General features: G+C 42.9%; 1 protein-coding gene across 6 annotated transcripts in view; it reads right to left on the reverse strand.

Annotated features, from left to right (window-relative positions):
- MYO6 (myosin VI) overlaps nt 1-18315 on the reverse strand; it is a 139652-nt gene extending 121337 nt beyond the window's left edge. For 3 of the 6 annotated variants that reach the window (XM_077306360.1, XM_077306353.1, XM_077306344.1), the window contains exon 1: nt 18110-18309. The gene's annotated coding sequence lies outside the window, so the exon portion shown is untranslated. Of the gene's footprint in view, nt 1-18109 lie in introns of all 6 variants that reach the window. The other 3 variants (XR_013225953.1, XM_077306368.1, XM_077306377.1) reach the window with 3 other exon arrangements.
- Between the last annotated feature and the right edge of the window lie 1140 nt (nt 18316-19455).

Raw genomic sequence — 19455 nt, forward strand, 5'->3', positions numbered from 1 at the left:
TGGACCTGGTTTGAAGAACTACTACTTTACCGTTAGTTTGATTTTTTAATGTGTAAATATTTGGATCCAGCTTCCTTAAGACACTGTGACTTCTAGCTTTAATTAAGGCATAAGGAATCGTACCAAAGGGCGCACAATCTTAGAGTAATTTACAAAAGATCCTTTCTGAATTAATGAATGCTCATCTAAATAGTGCAGGGCAAGTACAGAGGCACTGAGACACCAATATGGCAAATCAGATGTACAAAAATGACTTGTATGGAGTCTTCAAACTTCCATTCTTCTTTATTCTTTTATATAAATCCCAACACATTTCACTATTTGGCTTTATCAAGGGACTTCAATTTTCATATTTTGAAAAACAACTTCGATGTAGAGAAGCAATCTCCTAACAGAGAGTAAGATAGTTTCAACAATTGCTATTTGTAGCTACTCTCTGTTAGGAGATGACATCTCTATACCAAAGTTGTTTTTCAAAATATGAAATGCGTCTGGGATGCCCTTAGCTACGAATAGCAATTGTTGAAACTATCTTACTCTGTTAGGAGATTACTTCTCTATACCAAAGTTGTTTTTGTGATCAATTTTGCTCTGTGGTCTGAGGGATCTGCCTAGCAACCACTCACAATACTGGACTGCCTTTTTTCTATTGGTGGAATATTCCAGGGCCAATTACAGCTTTTGCTTGAGATTCTGCATCCCCTCCCCTTCAGGCCTCTATGAAGGAAGCTTCTAACAGCAACTAACTGAGGCAGGGAAAGCCTTCCTCTGTCTGTGCCTCACTGAGTGATGCAGGGTGTCTGGGGGTTTCAAACAACAGTTTTCTAGAGCTCATTGTATTTCTTTCCATGATGGGCTTTATTGCTAGTTTTTACATAAAACCACTTCTAAATACTCATATGTTAGCTATATTTTCGCTTTTTAAAAATCACCCCCAAGAGGCTGCACATAAGAAATCGTAAACTACATAAACTACCCTAACCAGTTATATGGAACTGGTAGGTTTTTCCTCCGTGGCTGAAAAAGTATCCCAGGAAGTACTGAAAGTATTTCAGGAGAGTTAGGAAACTATTTCAGGAGATTTTATCATCTCTTTTCTTTGAAGTGTAGTTTCCTATCAGTGTTTAATGCAGTTTTCTGCTTCAAAGACCTGATTTTTTGAAGTATCTATAATATGCTAAACATTTCATGTAATCCAAATTAGCCACTCCTAGTTTTTTTCCCTCTACGAGGCAGGTTCTTCTTCAAATATTAGCTGTGTGCTGAACCAAGCAAAGAAAGGATCCTTAGTAATCTTCACCCAGGTGAAATGTTAAAATCCATCAATAATTCCTTCATAGGTTGGCTTGTTTTGCTATCCCCTTTTATTTTTATGATGATGATGAATGTCCAATTGCTATTTCCCACATTTGCATTTCAGCTGCATGAGCTAAATCAGAATAATGTATTATATAGGATGCAAAAACTTTAGAATTTTGATACAGTATAAACAGTAACAAGGTTGACCACCTCATACACTGATAGTTTTGATGCTAAGTTTTGCTGAAGCAGCAATGAGGTGCAAATACACTATCACAAAAAAGGCTGCACATATAATGATAAGATATGCCAGCACAAGCATTTTAAATTGTAATTTCAACCTTACACAGTAGTCAGACTTCTTTCAGTCTCTTTCTAGTAAGCAGGGGTATCACATATGAACTAAGTGCATCAGGACGCAACTGGTAAGAGTTTCGTAACAGCATAAAGGATGGTCCAGTGGGACAACTGGAAAACAGTTTGTATTAAATGGCACATTTTGGAAATCCATGAACAGAAATCCTTTATAATTAATACACGCCAACACTTAAATTACACTGCACTAGCTATCCAAAGTAATAATTAAGAGGCTCAGTTATGAAGAACCAGAATCCATAGTTCAAAGTGTTCTTGTGCTAAGTAGCCTATGCAAGCCACTCAAAGTCTGGGGGCTCCTCCTGCAACATGAGGGTGAAATGAGCCGCTGTAGTGGCAAGCATATTGGACCAAGCAGGCGGATACAGGTTCAAATCCCTGATGAGCTACAAAGTTCACTGGCTGACTAAGGGGCATCAGGTGAGGAGATTGGAGAGGATATGATACCCTGAGCTCCTTGGAGGAAGGCTGGATTTCAGTAACACCTGTGCGTTCTTTCCGTTTACACTGGCTCCCATAACCATTGACACCATGAACACAAAGAGGTTAGAACTCCCGAACAGATTTATAAATGTCAAGCAGTAATTATTTTCAAAATGTCATGCGGGGAGGGGGAGGCTGATATGAATTACTCAAAATTGCTACATCCCTTTGGCCAGTGTGGTCTGTTTATGAACGCTCAGACTGGATGTTCAGCCAATTGTAACACCACAGCCCTTAGATGCCTTCCTCCAGCACTCTACGCAAATGCAATTACTCAAATTCACTTAGTCTGCTTAATGACCCAAGTGCAATGTCTCCCTACCAACATGGCACATCCGTGGCAACAGCAAGCATTGGCATAGAGATGCTGCATTCATCTGAGGTGGCAGTGAGATACAAAACAGAACTCACTGTGCCTGGAATATTACCACAAGAATGTTTGGTGGAAGCCACGATGTGGCTATTGTAACAACCCAAGAGGCTACACTCTTTCTTCTTTATTAATGCAGACAAATATGTACCTTTAAAAACAAACCGATAATCCTACCGTCAGAATTTGTTGTTGTTGTTGTTATGTGCGAAGTCGTGTCCGACCCATCGCGACCCCATGGACAATGATCCTCCAGGCCTTCCTGTCCTCTACCATTCCCCGGAGTCCATTTAAGTTTGCACCTACTGCTTCAGTGACTCCATCCAGCCACCTCATTCTCTGTCGTCCCCTTCTTCTTTTGCCCTCGATCGCTCCCAGCATTAGGCTCTTCTCCAGGGAGTCCTTCCTTCTCATGAGGTGGCCAAAGTATTTGAGTTTCATCTTCAGGATCTGGCCTTCTAAAGAGCAGTCAGGGTTGATCTCCTCTAGGACTGACCGGTTTGTTCGCCTTGCAGTCCAAGGGACTCGCAAGAGTCTTCTCCAGCACCAGAGTTCAAAAGCCTCAATTCTTTGACGCTCGGCCTTCCTTATGGTCCAACTTTCGCAGCCATACATTGCAACTGGGAATACCATAGCCTTGACCATCAGAATACTGAACACATTTATTTTTAATACTTTTATTATGCATTAACAAAATCAGAACAAATTGATTCACTTAATAACAAAACATAAATGAGAAAACATCCATAAGAAAGATGTTACATGAATCAGGTAAACTAGACATCTATACATACAGAGACAAGAATTTCTAAGTATGCTTGAGTGATTTTACTGTGTGGTCCAATCTAATGCACTACTATCACTATTTGGAGAACACCTCATGGATTGTATGTAATATCCCTAGATTTCTAAACGTACTATAAGGAGATCAGTGTTTGCCAGCAGGATAAGTCAAAAAGTATTGCTAGAAAATCATAGAAAACTTTATTAAGCAATAATATTAAAATGTGAAGCTATTGTTTCTTGAATATCTTCCATCTAGGTCTAGATACGTCTGAAGACAGTTTTTCCATCTCTCTAACCCTCCCCTGAAGAATTCTACACTCTTCAATTTGCATCACATCAAAATGGCAGTTTTGGCACCCTCAAAGGAAGTATAAAAGCCCAAATCACCACATTCTAGAACATACGCTCCAGGTAGTACTGAAGCCAATACAAAGCAATGCCCCCAAGTCCATAGCAATCCTGCCTTTCTCCAGGGGTGGGACACACACACACAACACAATTTACATTGTCTTCCCCTCCACTTTATCATCGTATTAACTCTATGAGGTTTGCACAACCAAATTTGAGTCCAACAAAAGTCCAACTCAGCAGGGCTTGTCATTTCTGGGGATGCCTCCATGGTTGGGTGGAGATAAGATGGGGCTAGCAACAAGTCACTTTTAGTTTCTTCTTTTCACAACTGGGAAAGTGACTGCCATTAATCACTAATCTTGACAGTTTTATTGTTCCAATATTTTTGTGAATGGATGTTGTAATGCCATTTACTAATTTGCTACTAGTTTACTTTCTCCTTATATCTGTACTCTTATGATCCCTGTTCTATTGTCCAAGGATGTGTGCATGCAAACGAAATCTCATGCCTTGAATAAATCTTTTGTTGGTCTTAAAGGTGCTATTGAACTCAAATTTTGTTGTGCTACTTCAGAGCAACTGTTCTATGTTGTTTGTTGTTATCACTTTATTATTGTTAAACTAAGTTATCTGTATTGTTTCTGTTTGATATGAACCGCTCTGAGTCTTTGGGGAGGGTGGTATATAAATATAATAAATAATTACATATACACACACGGATTTGAATACCATACTGGTATTGGGATCTTAGGGAGTATCCAAAAACATCCTGGATCTGAATACATACTGATATTGGAATCTGGGATTTATTTATTTATTTTTAAAATACCAACATTTTTTCAGGTCCACTAGACCTTAACCCCAAAATACCCTCACTTTTTTTGCACACCCCTATTTCAGATCATAAGCAACTCAGATGCCAGACTGTTTAGGATCTAACCCATGAAATGCTGCAGCATATTCCAACTTCCTTCTGTCTGCCCTGTTTCTGACGCTATACAGAACCACTAGAGGAGGAAAAAGACAAAACATGATCTTTCCCTTTGGGTGGGCCTAGCCTGATTCCATCACTTACCCATGAGAAAAGCCTAACAACCCCAAGAAGATATGCCATTGCCTAGAGTGGGGGGGAAGTCAGTAGCTCTTTTGACTGTGGAGGAACCCCTGAAATATTTTTCAGGCTTCGATGAACCCCAGAACTGGTGGCATGCCCCTTCATAAGTAAGATGTGAGAGGCAGTCAATCAATCTATTGTTTCCATGGTGGAGAAAGAGACTAAGCCTGTAGGCCTGTAGACCAACAGGGAACATGGGCTCCAATGACATCTAGTGATGTCAGCCGCCATCCGAACTTCTGGGAAAGGCCTGGGGAGCTCTCAAATAACCCCAGGGTTCTCTAGAACATTGGTTGGGATCCTCTGCAGTAACTGTTCCTGATTATTACTAAAATGAAATCATGTGTCTGCTGCATCTACCCTACTGGTGATGAAAAACAGAGAAAAACAGCTATCTCAGACACTCACTTAGCTGCCTTTGTAAGCCAACTGCTGGTGGTAACTTTGAGTAGTTTGGCAGAGAGCACCAAAGGAACAAATAACCACCTTGCTGTATCTCACCTGCTTTTCTCTCTTCTGCAGATCACAAGATACCCCAAAACTAAAAATCGCCATGATGTGACTAATAACTTTTTTTCAGAAATTCCTAATCTGATCAACATAAAGATTCATGTCAAGAAGCCAGCTTTTTCATTTTAAAAAATCACCAAAGGCCAACACATTTTCTCCTTTTTTTTCAATCAAATGATTCCCAAATATGTGTTTAGTCCAGTTAAATAGATATGTGAAACCACCTGCAGTTACTCCAGCAACTCTGTCTTCTTACTGCTGCCATGAGTCCTCCAGAAGGAACATTTCTAATAGAGCCAGTGAATGTCATGTTACATTTGGATCTCAAAGAATTAGGTTCAAATCCCACCTCAATCACAGGCTTTATGAGTAGCCTTGGCAAGTCACTATCTATTTATAAAGTGCAAAAAGTATCACCTTCTCACATGGAAGCTTACAGCATAGCCAGAAAAACCTGTTAAAATTAATACAAACTGCAACAGTGCTGCACAAGACTTAAGTGACATGACTCACAAGTGGCCTCCAAATCTTATGGAAAACCATTTAAATAAATATTACTCATATAAGTGTTATTTAAATTAATGGGCATGACACAGCCATGCCTGCTCAATCACAGCTCTTAAATCCTAGAGTACTTTATAGTTCAGAAAGTTCCAAGTGAATGACACTTTTTAGTCTACATGCCCAGAGAACTAGTCCATATTTTTTTTAATCATCAAAGGAAAAGAGGAGGCTACAAAATGACATCCTGTCCTTTTGTTTGGTAGCACCACCATACTATTGAATGTGTGTCAGAAGACTGAATCATCACTGAAACTATATATAGTCATGGACTTTAAACACAGCAACAGATCAGATATTTAAAGGAATTACTAGGACCAAAGAAAATCTATAAAATACAGCTCTGACAACAAGCTGCAGCTGTTTTAACAAAGGGCAAGTTCCTAGCCCTCATGATTATGACAATATGCTTGAAAATAATCATGAAAAGCCCAGTGACATCCCAGCAAGCAGAAAGGTGGGCTTTCTGAATAAGCATCCTAGATGAAACTTGGCATTTCAGTGCTCTGAATAGTTACTGCCCTTCCTCATGGCTAAGAGAGAGGCAAATTTTGCTTCATTTCACTGCCAGAACTTGGTTTTTTCCCCCCTCTCCACCAATTACACATAACCCTGTTTGAGGCTCCTGGGGTCAGTCCCCAACATCTCCAATTAAAAAGACCAGGCAGACTTAGGACATCACAAGACCACTGATCTTAATGGACCAACAGCCGGGGGCAACTTCATGTGCTCATGCTGTCCTGCACATAGTTATTAGCAGCACCTTTTACTGCACTGCTTTAATATCAGCACAATCTCTAACTATTAACTTTTGTAAAATCAAGCTTCCCTTCTCCAATCTTCCTTGATGTAAAGTAATATGTACTTAGATTAGCAGACTTAGTTCTGTGAGATTCTTACAGTCTTGCTCAGATAACTTTTTACAGAACTGAATTATGAGACTTAGCAACCTTATCATTCTGTCAGTTATTGTGGTTGATGGTCTTTAACTCTGGCAACTTAAAGCACAGGCTGAAATACTGCTTAACAGTTTTTTACATGGCCTTGTTGGGTTCATCTCAGTGTTGCCACAAGAACAAGGTCACAAACTGATATACTCCTACTGAATGTTTAGTATCCCATTTTCCCCCCAGTCTTCTATGGAGACAATCGCAGACTGGAACAATCTGAAAAGCCTAATCTGAAAAGCCAAATTACCCAAGGCTATGGGAGTCAAAGAACTGCCTGCTCTTAATATTCCTATTAGTCATCATGTTGGATGTAAACCAGTACAGAGTATAATCCTATACCATATCCAGCTCGGATGGATAAGGCCATTCCAGAGTAGACACTGAGCAACCTTGCCCAAATGCTTACTCTTTTTTAGAAAGCAGAGATTAAGCATTTGTGCATCCCTCCCCAAAAGCACACACAAAACAGCAGTTAACAGAACTGCTTTTGCTTCTAATGCAACTGCATCTTAGATTTCTTAAACGGGTACACTCAACCTTATTCTCTCTTAAGTTTTTTTTTTTGCTTTCTTTGGTTTTCTTATCATTGCAAATGCATGCCGGGGGGGGGGGGGAGTTATGTAATGTAGAGCAGTGGTCCCCAACCTTTTTATCATTGGGGACCATTCAACGCTTGGCAATTTTACTGAGGCCCAGTGGGGGGGTTAGTTTACTCCTCTACTCTCAACCACTGCCCTAATGCTCTCTGATCGCTATGATAATGTTTAAACATCCCTTCAAAATAAGATACAGACACGCCACAACAATGAACATAAGGAACATTTTATTTTCATGGAAATTTTAACTCATGACAATGACAAATCAATGGGAACCCTCAGCTTGTTTCTCTGCAACAAAATAGTCCCATCTGGGAGTGATGGGAGACAATGACACCCGAAGTGTGTTGTAAAGGGCCGGGGGGGGGGGGGGGAGAAGGCATCCTTTGCGGCCCACCTCCAATTAGTCGACGGACCACATGTGGTCTGCGGCCCACAGGTTGGGGATCGCTAATGTAGAGAACAAAGCAAATACTGGAATGGAGAACAAACTCTCTCCTTAGCTCATCATCATCATATTCACTTGTCTGTAGAACATGTTGGTTTGTAGAGCAGGGGTAGCCAAACTGCAATTCTCCAGATGTCCATGGACTACAGTTCCCATGAGTCCCTGCTGTAGAGCAGGATCAGTCACATCTTGAGAAATGTGGACAGTTCAGTTTATTACGACTATTTACATAGCATATAAGCATCCCCTTCTAAATTGCCTTACTGAATTATCCCTTAAAAGAAAATACTGCCATTCTTTCACTACCTTTTCTATTGCTGCTGCCGTTACGGGCCTCTTCCTCCACCACCCCTTACTGTCTACATATTGAACATTTAACCATCTCCACCAGAAACCCCACTCCCGTCCTATCATGCGCTCTTTATTTTTCCTAATAAAAGTAAATGAATCACTACTATTCACTTGCACAGCACTGTGTTTCACTTACAAAAAGTTGAGAACAATGGTACAAGACCTGCTAGCTACTCCAACGTGATCCAGCCTCCATAGGCAGACTCTACTCAGGTGGGCCAGCTGGATCCTACGGGAACTCCTGCAAAGCACTCCACACCAACAACACAAGCGGCTAGCTGCATAACATTCTTGCCAAATGCTTGGCATTATCAGACTTTTCAGCTGTGTCGAAAATTTGAGCAACTGAAACCAACAGCATCTCACCTTTCACTTTTGAAAGTTAGACTATCCCCTAAAGCAAACAGTCGCCATAATGTACTTTGATTGGCTACCTTTATTGGAATAAGTGAAATCCATCAAAAGAAAGGATACAAAATGAATAATTTATTCTGAGGTGCTGATGGCAACAGAAGAACTACGAGCATTTCAGAAAAGTCATTGTGCATGTTGGTGCTGACCAGACATGTATGGGATTAAGAAAACACACTTATTAAAAATTGCCACTTAAAAATTACTTTTAGTTTATATACAAATAGGCTGGGAAAACCAACTGTAATAAGTGAAATTGTCCCTTCACAGCTCACAGTTTTTAGAATCTGCCAGCATCTGATGCTCCTTGCTCTTCAACTGCAGGCAGCTAGGACGTTGGGTAATGCGTGGGACATTATGAGGTGTTCCTTTAGAAGAGGCAGGTGAAGGACAAACTGTCAGTGCATGGAAACTCAGGAATGCCAAGGAAGGCAGTAAAGCCCATCTACTGTTGGCCTTACTGCCTTTCCCAGCAGCACAGCTTAGCCTCTGTCCCTTCCCTCCTTAACACAGATTTCCTTCTAGCCCTTATGATGGAAGGCCTGAAAATCAGACATTACATGAAAGAAGAGGATCATGTCCGTCATGTCTAGCCATGTCCATCTTTGAAACAGACTTGGGCATGAACCTTCCCCAGACAATGATGCTTATATTTTGGGGAGGGGAAAAGCCAGCTGAAGCCTTACTTGAAAGGCTTACTTGAACGCACATCCCCCAAGGTTCAGACTTGGCTTTATTTGTTTCCTTGAAGAAAGTCAATAAATGTTGTGCGGTTTTTTTTCTCAAGTACTGAGCATATTTACAATTTTACTTGTAGAAAATAAAGGCATTTTTAACTTTTAAATCCCATAAACACAAATATGACAATTTTATATGCTAAGCAGGTTATAAATCCTACATTTTATGCTGTCATAGTACTAAAATCAGTTAAAGTAGTAAAATTAGTTTAGGCTAGATAGCACAATAAATACTGTCTATATATAAAATGTTCCCCCAAATTGCTCTTTTGGTGGGGGGGGGGAATTCCCCCTCATGGCTTCCAATTTCCAAAATTTTACATCATTAATTTTCACAGAATAAAATGAGTTATGCTTGACATTACCTACTCCCAATGACAGCCTATGCAAGCATTTGTTGTGTACATTGCTGACTTTATCATAATAATGTAATATAATAAGATGGCAGCTTTTGTTATATTTTGTATTTCCCTTTCTTTCAAAAAGCATTTTTCAGGTGTCTTTTAGCTTTAGTCCCAGTCCGTGGATCAGTCGGTACCGGGCTGCGGCTCCTCCTTGTCCTCCTCCCCGGCTGCTGCCTCGGGGGCTGCCCTGCCACTCTGCTACCAGCTCACCTTTGGTGCTCTCCAGCGGCCACCATGGCTGGGGCTCCCCTTCAGCGTGGCACTGCGCAGCTGCTGCTGCCAGCGGACGGTGGGAAGTCAGGGGCGCCGGTGGGAAAGCAAATGGAGCAGGGGCTCAGGCAGTAGTGGCGTCCCTCGGCATAAGACTACCCTCCCCCCTGGGCTTCAGTAAAATTGTCAAGCATTGGCCGGTCCCCAGTGATAAAAAGGTTGGGGACCACTGTTTTAGCTGTTCTCTTGAATGCAAAGCTGCAGGATCTTCACCAGAGGTATCCATCATCGAATCGTCAGATCTGGAAAGCATCACATTGTACAGAATTTGTACAGAATGCTTACACATTCCATCCCAACTCATGTAGGCAGGTCCCTTGGATGTTTGCCATCCTGGTAGTTCATATTCTTGTGATCAAAGACTTAACTACAAACCCTCAATCCAAAACACCCATCCCAGATAGTGATCAACTGATTTAGAAACCCTTCAAACACATCTGCTTCTCACATCTTGAGTACTCATATATCAAAACAAACTATTTTTCAACCACATCAACAGAAGAAGAGTTGGAAAATGTCTGGTTATAAGACTGAAATGACCTTGGTCACCCTGGCGGATGACACGCGCTGGGAGATAAAAGGGGAATGCAACCTTGCTAACTTTCCTGGAATTTTCAGCAGCTTGTGATGCCATTAATCACGGTATCCTTCTGGATTGCCTTTCAGGATGGGGAGGCATTGTCCTACAGTACTATATTTCAGACAGTAGTGGTGCAGAACTGCTACTGCTACTAAGTCCCTTCATCTTTGGCCTCCGTGGTTTCCCAAAGTTCCATCTTGTCCCACAGGCTTTTCAACATCTATGTAATGCTGCTGGGAGAAGTCATCTGGCGATCTGGGCTGAACTGCCACCCATATGCAAATGATACTCCCTCTACATCACATTACCAGCAGATCCCAGGGAGGCTGGAGAAACTGTGAATTAGTTCCTGGAGGCAGTTTTGGAATGGATTTTAACTCACAAACTGAAATTCAATCCCAACAAAACAGGAGGGGAGGAGTCCTGACCTAGGAAATGGGCTATCCCCTTGTCTGGATGGACTTGTGCTCACCTTATGTATTCAGCATAGTTAGAACAGGAACTTCCTGATGATTTTAAAATTATCTCCTCCACTGTCCTGATTGGGTCAATGGGAGACTTCCTGCTCTTTTGAGCACACTTCCTCCCTGCTTGCTTCCAGAACAGCAGTTGAACATAACAGACTGAACAATTGCTTCCAGATGAACAGTTACAGGACTTGCTTCTTTTTCTATACAAAGTTGTTTCTCTTCTAAATAAATCTATTTTATTCTCTTAAGAAGAAGTGAAGAGATGGTTTTTAGTACCCTGCTATTTACTACTCAAAGGAGTCTCAAAGCAGCTTACAACCTTGTACCCTTTTTCTCCCCACAACAGACACCCTGCTAGGTAGGTAAGGCTGAGAGAGCTTTGAGAGAACTGTAACTGGCCCAAGATCACCTAGCAGGCTAAATGATGAAAAGTGGGAAATCAAACCCAGTTCTCCAGAATAGAGACCACTGCTCCTAACCACTACCATCAAGCTGGTACATTTCACCTCTTTGCACATTCAAATTCTGCCAACAGTTCTTATTTATTTCTTAGATTTATGTACTGCCTTTCCTGAAAAATGGGTTCTGGGCAGTTCACAAAATTATCAATTAAAACATCTACAATAAATTAAATTATTAAGATAATAAACCAGTATTCCATTTTTTCAAACCCATGAGGCTAGCAACTGAGTTAAAGAGAAAAAAGAGGAGAGGAGAGGAGTCAGCTAGGCCTGTTGACACCCATCATCAAACAAAGGTTATATCCATTGATATGTATTTTCTGAGGATATCTGAATTGGAAAATTTTCTAATTCAAATTCCAAAAATGCAGATTGATCTGCAGCACAACACCAATGCACAACCACCCTGATGTCTATAGAGTATGCTTATATATGTAGATTGGAAAAACTTTCCATGGAAAGAGAACACCCCACCCCCACATCACTGCCCATATATTTAAGAAGCAGAATAAATGACATGTTATATCTAGTGCATGTTGTCCTCTAAAAGCAGCACTGGACAAAAGCATGCATGCATGATGAAACTCTACCGTCTCTGCAGGGTATCATAGGCCTCTTAAGGTCTGTACCTGGCAACCACAGCTGCCAGGGAGAGTCAGGTGTTCCACATATAACCATTAAGTCCTCATGTAGAAAGAAACAAACAATAACCTTCCCAATTAATCCCCACCCTGACAGCATTTGATTAAAAATATAAACACATATGACTAACAGTGCAACCATGCAGAGTCCCCACAGGCAGAGCAAGAAATTTCCAGGTGCCAAAATGATTGGAAACTATTGCTCACCAGTACCTGGTATCGGGTGCACCTGCGCTCAAATCAGAAGCACCTGATCCCCACTAAGCAATGGCAAGTGACCACAGACCCATCTCAGTTCTGGCACATTTCAGACACAAGATTATCCTTCGATTACCCTCTGTTTCTTCACAGAGGGAATCAATATGCAGTTTCCACTGAGTTGTGTCTTTGTATCTTTCAGACATTAACTAGTGGTATATAGAAACATCTCACTATTTCCTGATAGTTAACTAGCCATTAACTCTTCCCTATCCCAACCTATTCCTCTTCATGAAACATTAGCTCTAAAAAGACACATGCTTCCCATAATCAATGCATCTCAAGGACCCATTATGCACGGGGGTTTTAGTGCGCATTCGAGGTGGAATGGCGGCGACTAAAATCACCGATAGCGCATGGTGCCGGCCGCAACTGGCAGCAGATTCGATGCACGCCACTGAAAAAGCCGCGTTAGCAGAACGCGGAAGAAAGCGCAGCTTCCAGGTGACCAGGGCGCAAGCAGAAACGGCGCCGGGGTTGCCACGTGCATAATCGGTTACTCTGGCTTTTGCCGCCGTTATGGCCCGTCCCGTGCATAAGCGGTTTGCTTCGCTTCTTCCCCCTCCGCGTTTTCCATGTGACCAGATATCGCTGTTTTTGCGGCCGTGCATAATGGGCCAAGGTGAAGCCAAATGACTATTCATTCCCTACACACTACTCAAACACTCAAGCACAAGGAATAAAGCAACCTGGAGAGATCCAAAAAGAGACGGAGAGAAAGAGATAGCATGATAAAATTAGTTAACAGGACATTTCAGTCGACATAATCCCTGTAAGATAAAAAGAAGTCACAAGTTCGGCTTCTTTTCCACACCAATTTTTGTCTGTTTTTGGTTTTTAACTTCTGTAGCGCTGCTGTTTTGGCCTACTGTGCCAAGCAACAGAAATCCCGCCCTGACCTGGATAGCCCAGGACAGCCCAACTGCACCAGATGTCAGAAGCTAAGAGGGGTCAGCCCCAACATCTCCCAAGAGTACTATCAGGGTCATGACACCGAGCCAAGCAATTGCAAACCACCACTTGCCACTTGGGGTTGCCACAAACCAATTGTGACTTGACGGCACTTTCTACCACCCCCCAAATACCCATTTGATAAGAACATTCAATATGCAATAAACCCTTCAGAAAAGCAGGCCAACAGGAAAAGTTATTGTACAATGCTAATAAATCTGATTTCCTTGTTAAAATGTGTAGAATTTACCATTATCTACTTCCTCTCATTTAAGCAAACATGCAGGCAGCAGGTTTCTTTCCCAAGCATAAACCTATATAGGCTACAACCATTGAAACAACTTGAATTTCACGCTTTGGTCCCACCCTTTGCCCTCTGCTATAACATTTAATAACTCTTGTGCATTAGTTCTTAACACAATAATCCTGTAATCCCCAGAAGAAACTTCAGTGTTAAAATAACACCATCTATAATTTATTCTGTACTGGGATTTTGTCAGACCTTCGATACTGAACTCAGCTAAAGAAGAGTCTCATTTTTCACTCCCCTGTTAACGTGTTACATTTGCAGCATAAAATGACTTGACTTGGTTGTCAACCTTTGTACTTCCTTGAACTGCAGATCAGTTCCCTGAGCCATTTTATGACTTAATGATTTCAAGAACTCTGCAAGAAATTGGCTGACTTTCCAGCACTAATCACACTCTATGGGAACTTCCAGAAAAAGCACAAGTTAATTGCTAACAGACAACTGATGTTTTAAAACTATTAAGTATTTTGAATTAAAGTAATTAAACCTGCAAGGAACCCCCCCCCCCCAGCTCCTGGGCAGGAGGTTTTCCACTATCAGATGGCTTATTTGATATACCTGAAACCTGCAGGACACTGGGGCTTCACATTCCAGCTGATGGGTTGTCCTATCTGCCCGCACAGACAATACAAGAAATGTCCGCATGTGGGTAGGTTATGCAACCCATACTTGAGAATACCTCACCATGTTAAACAAAAAAACTTGCATACTTTCCTATCAGAAGACCACACCAAACACCAGTCCCTTGCTCTTTTGTCTGTGAAGATCTAACCCAGGAGTCTGCAACAATGGCTCAGTATGGAAACAAATATTACTTTTTTACAAAAGAAAACAAAAATCTTAAATTCAGATACATTAGAAGAACAGTTGGAATGCTAGAATAACCAGTAAATGAAGGGAATGGTTGACAATCATGGATGTTTATGGGATGAAAAGGATTTCGGAAACACTTTACATAAAACGATAGAGGTGACCAGCTGCAAGTAATTCTGACATGAACCATGCATATATTTATGCTCCCTACGCTAAACAGCTATACATGGTGTGCCTGTGTATATTACTTATTTGAGAGATACACATGTGCAGCAGTCCTAACAAGAGACTCAAAAAATCCAGTGTTCAAGCTGCAAAAACATAATGGATAATCAACATGACACTTATCAGTTATGCTAATTTGCATATTTTCATTTAAGCAAATGAATTTCTTAGGCTGAGTTTTTGTTGAGCTCTTGCTCTGATCTTCTGACACTGTTTGGTTCTTTAATTATAAAAGATTCTGGACCTCTGATCAAATGCAATATCATGTAGTGTTCGGGAAGGGGGGGAGCAGTGGCCAGATTCCAGACAGCCAGATGGGATTACAGAAGAGACTTGAAGCTTTCCTGTAGAATCTATAGTTTGTTTCTCTGAACAAAAACACTTTCCTGAGCTTCCAAAACAAAACCACTTTTGCGTAGATCATAATAGAGAGGACTGCTGTACTAGAAGTCTAAAGCCTTCAATTAGCCTGAAAAACGAATTTAATAGTTCTTTAACACCTGATCTTTTTAAAATTATTAAATTCTCTTTATTGAGATAAGGACATATGCCACGATCAACTATGCCTGGTGCAAAAATAGCCAGTTTTGCTGTAGTGGTTAGGAGTGCGGACTTCTGATATGGTGAGCTGGGTTCGATTCTGCACTCCCCCACATGCAGCCAGCCGGGCTTTCAACTCTTCAATCATCAAACCTATCTCATCACAGGTTTCTTGTGAGGAGAAAATGGAGACTAGCCAGAGACCTTTGAACAGGCTTTTGTGAAACCCCGGGGTTTCTTGATGGCCCTGGAAGGATTTCCTGAATGGGTGGGAGTTAATTTTATATATTTTTTAACATTTGTTGAACATTTATCGGGTGATATGACCATATGTAGACCTGCCCCCCTCCCAAAATGGCCAATTATTAGCCTGAAGGGAGTGGGAAAGGTGAGGGGCCCTGGGTGGGTATGTACACAGCTATGCTTTCCAATCATGTTTTGTAGGAGCACACCACTTCCAGAGTTTCTTGAAGCCTGAAAAATGTTTCAGGGGTTTCTTAATGGCAAAAAAGTTGAGAAAGGCTGCCTTAGATGATACATTGCTAGATAGTTAACAGAAATGTTCCCTATATCGCAAATACTTGGAGGTACTCTGTCCATTTCATACATCTGATGAACAGGTGTCTTCCTCTGAAACCTCATATCCTTTTTCCAAGTGTTGTCTTATAATAACAACAATATTTATTTTTATATCCTGCCCTTTCTACACTCAGTAGAGTGCAGAATTACTCATAACAATAACATCTTCAAACAGTATCAATACAGTGAAAACATTCTGCTATATATAGCCCTGGACTAAGTTCAGGTTTGAATGGGGGGGAGCCCAGTCCAATCTCAGTTCATGGCAGTGAGGGCAGCTTTGCATGGAGCCTTGTCAGACTGTATGCCTGGTGGAACGGTTCTGCCTTACAAGCCCTGTGGAACTTGTTAAGGTCCTACAGGGTCCTCATCTCTCCTGGCAGAGCATTCCACCAGGCCAGGACCAAAGCCAATTTTATTTCCTTCAGGCCAGGGATATTCAGCAAATTTTGGTCCGATGATCTTTATGACTTTTGGGGGGCATAGTGGGAAAGGCAGTCCCATAGATATGCTTGTCCCAAACCATTTTAGGGCTTTGAAGGTTGATACCAAAACCTTTAACTTGATCCCGTCTCCAATCTGGAGCCAATGAAGCTTAACGATCTTGTGATTGTAATGCACACAGGTATTCTGTAATGAGTATAAAATGGTCTACAGTAAGGAAAGGAACTTTCCACCAAACACTGTCACTTATCTGTTCTTTCTGTCATATAGGGTAATATTTAACATTTCCCCACTAGACATTCTAGAGAACTTCCTGTCCTCCTTCCTTGTTTTTCTTGATTTAATTAAAATAGATGACTGAGGGCTCTGGACTTCTCTGCTAACACCAGAGACTTATGTTCCACTCTCATCATCACATCCTGAATTAATTAGCAGGTAGCATGTAATGTAATGAAAGAGGCAGGCAAGATAACCACCATTGGGTACAAAGAAAATACATCACCATTACTTTTACCTTCCCCAAATAATTTGAAAGTCATCTTTTGGATTTTGGTTCATACTACTCTATGTAACTTGAGTAAGATGTGAAAGAGGCAAACCCAAGAAATCATAGGGGGGAATATTTCAGAGTTCTAAGTGGGGGGCACTATAATAAAAGTAAACTGTGTTGCTGTATTACTTCCAGTCCTTGACATTTTTCAGCTCTAAAATAAGGCAGTTGATATACAAAACACTAGTGAGATGGTATTTAATACCATTCAAAAGAAATACCCTGTTGCACATCTAGTGGGCCTGTCCAATCATTAATCAAATTACAAAAAAAAAATCAAGATACTAAAATGTAACCCCATAAAACAGAAGTGTAAAAATCCCAGTTTTTCTGCAGAGATGCACGCCCACCAACACAAAAGAGCTGCTTTCTTTCCTATCAGCAGTAGCCAGGCTGGCTATTACTTTACTCTAGAAAGGTCTGTGTATCTTCAAGAAAAACGTGACATAGCAAAATCTGGTCTATTATCGTGAGGAAAGTGCCACGGCAAATAAAGATCGCTGAAGAGCGGCCAACTTGCCTCCCATCCACCCATTACATGGATCAGTCTTCTAATAACCTTTCCCCACCCAAACCAATATTGGACAGAGAGGTCCACCTCGTTGCACGTTTCCTTCAACAGCCGGCGATTGTTGGGAGCCATGATGCCCATTCGGCAACCACCACGCATTTCAAGCGCACAGGGGGGGGGGGGGGAGAGAGCCCGTTTCCTTCGGCCGGCACCGTCTCCCGGGCACAGCACCACTTCCTGCGGCACTTCAAAAGTTCCTCCAGAGGTGAGCCCTGGCTTGACCCGGCCGCCGCTCTTCCCACCCAGGGCTTCCGTCATCGCCCAGGTGGGACCAGTCCGCGCCTCCACATGCACGGAGGCAACAGGCTCGGAAACAAGTAACAAGTCAGCCTTCGCCCTCATTTGTTTTTAATCGCCTACGCAAAGGTGCCTGGCGTGCGGCGCTGCAGGTCCCTCAACTCCTCCTCCGGCCGACAAGGACGGCCAGCCGGCCGGCCGGCCGCTCACAACTTTCCCCGACAAGCGTCTCCTTCGCCTGGGACGGAGGAGAGCCCCGAGGCGACCCCAAGGGCCAGCTCGCCAGCGCCCCGCCCGAACCCCCCCGGCGGCTGCCAACGCTGCCAAGCGGACAAGGGGCAGGCGCTCGAGCGCCGGCTGGCAGCAGACCTGGGGCCGGGGGATGGAGAGCAGCGCGCCGGCGGGCACTCCCGGGGGGGTGGCAACTGCGGTGCAGGGCGGGAGAGGCGCGGCGGGGGCTTACCTGCTGTCGTCGCAGCCGCCCAACTCCGTCCCCAGCTGATGCCGACTCGACTCGACTCGGCCCGGCCGCTGCGCTGCTCGGGCGGCCCGGCCGGGACTGGGCGGAGCTTCCCCTGACGTCACGGCAGGACGAGAGGAGAAAGCTCCGGGCGTCGAGGAGCCGGCCGGTGGAGCAACTTTTGCTGGTGCTTGTCAGATTTCCCCGCACGGAATGCTACTGGGCATGCTCAGCCAGGGCAGAGCATGCTCAGTGGCAGCCACCGGGGCCCCGGGGCCTTCTTGTTGCCACTCGGAGTGCAGCACCCCTGGGGAGACAGAGGAAGTTGGAAGGAAGGAAGGGAAGGAGGCTGCAGGACCGCGTTGGGTAGATGCAAATGAAGCTAGCGTCCTAGAGGGAAGAATGGCTGTGTGTTGATGTGGAAGTGATAATGGAGAAGAGCTGGCAAAAAACAGAGCATGCTCAGTCTGTCCCATTGTAATCCGTGCTCTTCTTGCCCTTTCTACTCGGGCTGCTTTTCCCTAAGTGATTCGGGGTAGTAAGAAAACATTCTTAGGATCCAGAGGGAGAGGGAATTTAAATTCAGTCATTTCCTGATCCTGCAATGCAAGTGCCCCCGTCTGTTCTTTTAGTTCTCCCTTTCTGTAGAATAGAAGACAGATCTCAGGAGATAACGCGATGGTCTTAATGTAACAAACCAACGTTCAGAAGAAAGGAGGGTCCATTTGGAAACACTTGTTGGAAGACTTCTCATTCCCTCCTAGCCTAGTGGAAGGCCACTACTGTTCCCTTATCAGGATCTGGGTTGCCATCTTCAGTTTGGGAAAATCCTGGAGATTTAAATCTGATGCCCAAGGAGTAGAGTTGCCTGCTCTGGGTAGGGAGATACCTGGTGACTTTGGGGGTAGAACTGGGCGTAGGCAGGATTTAAGGAGGGGAGGGACTTTGATGTTCTATAATGCTATGAAGCCCACCCTCCAAAGTAGCCATTTTCTTCAGGGGAACTGCTCTCTTTAGTCTGGAGATGATCTGTAATTCCGGGGGATCCCTAAGTCATACTTGGATGCTGACATCCCTACAGAAGGTCAGGGTTTGGGAAATAGAGATGCCATGCCAGAGTTTGCCATCCAAAGCTGTAATTTCTTCCAAGGGAACTGTTGCCTTCGTTAAATCTGTGGATTCAGAGACCAGGACGCTGGGAGTTCATTTCAACTTTTTATTGTGACCCCAGCTCAAAGGTACGGGAGGCAAAAACTGAACTGAGAAACCCACACAACCCCATAACTTATATACACATGACCAAAAGGATCTTCCCGCAAGCATACGCTATTGATCAGTTTCACTTTAAA

This window comes from Paroedura picta, chromosome 1, assembly GCF_049243985.1.
Source record: "Paroedura picta isolate Pp20150507F chromosome 1, Ppicta_v3.0, whole genome shotgun sequence".
NCBI classification, from domain to species: domain Eukaryota; kingdom Metazoa; phylum Chordata; class Lepidosauria; order Squamata; family Gekkonidae; genus Paroedura; species Paroedura picta.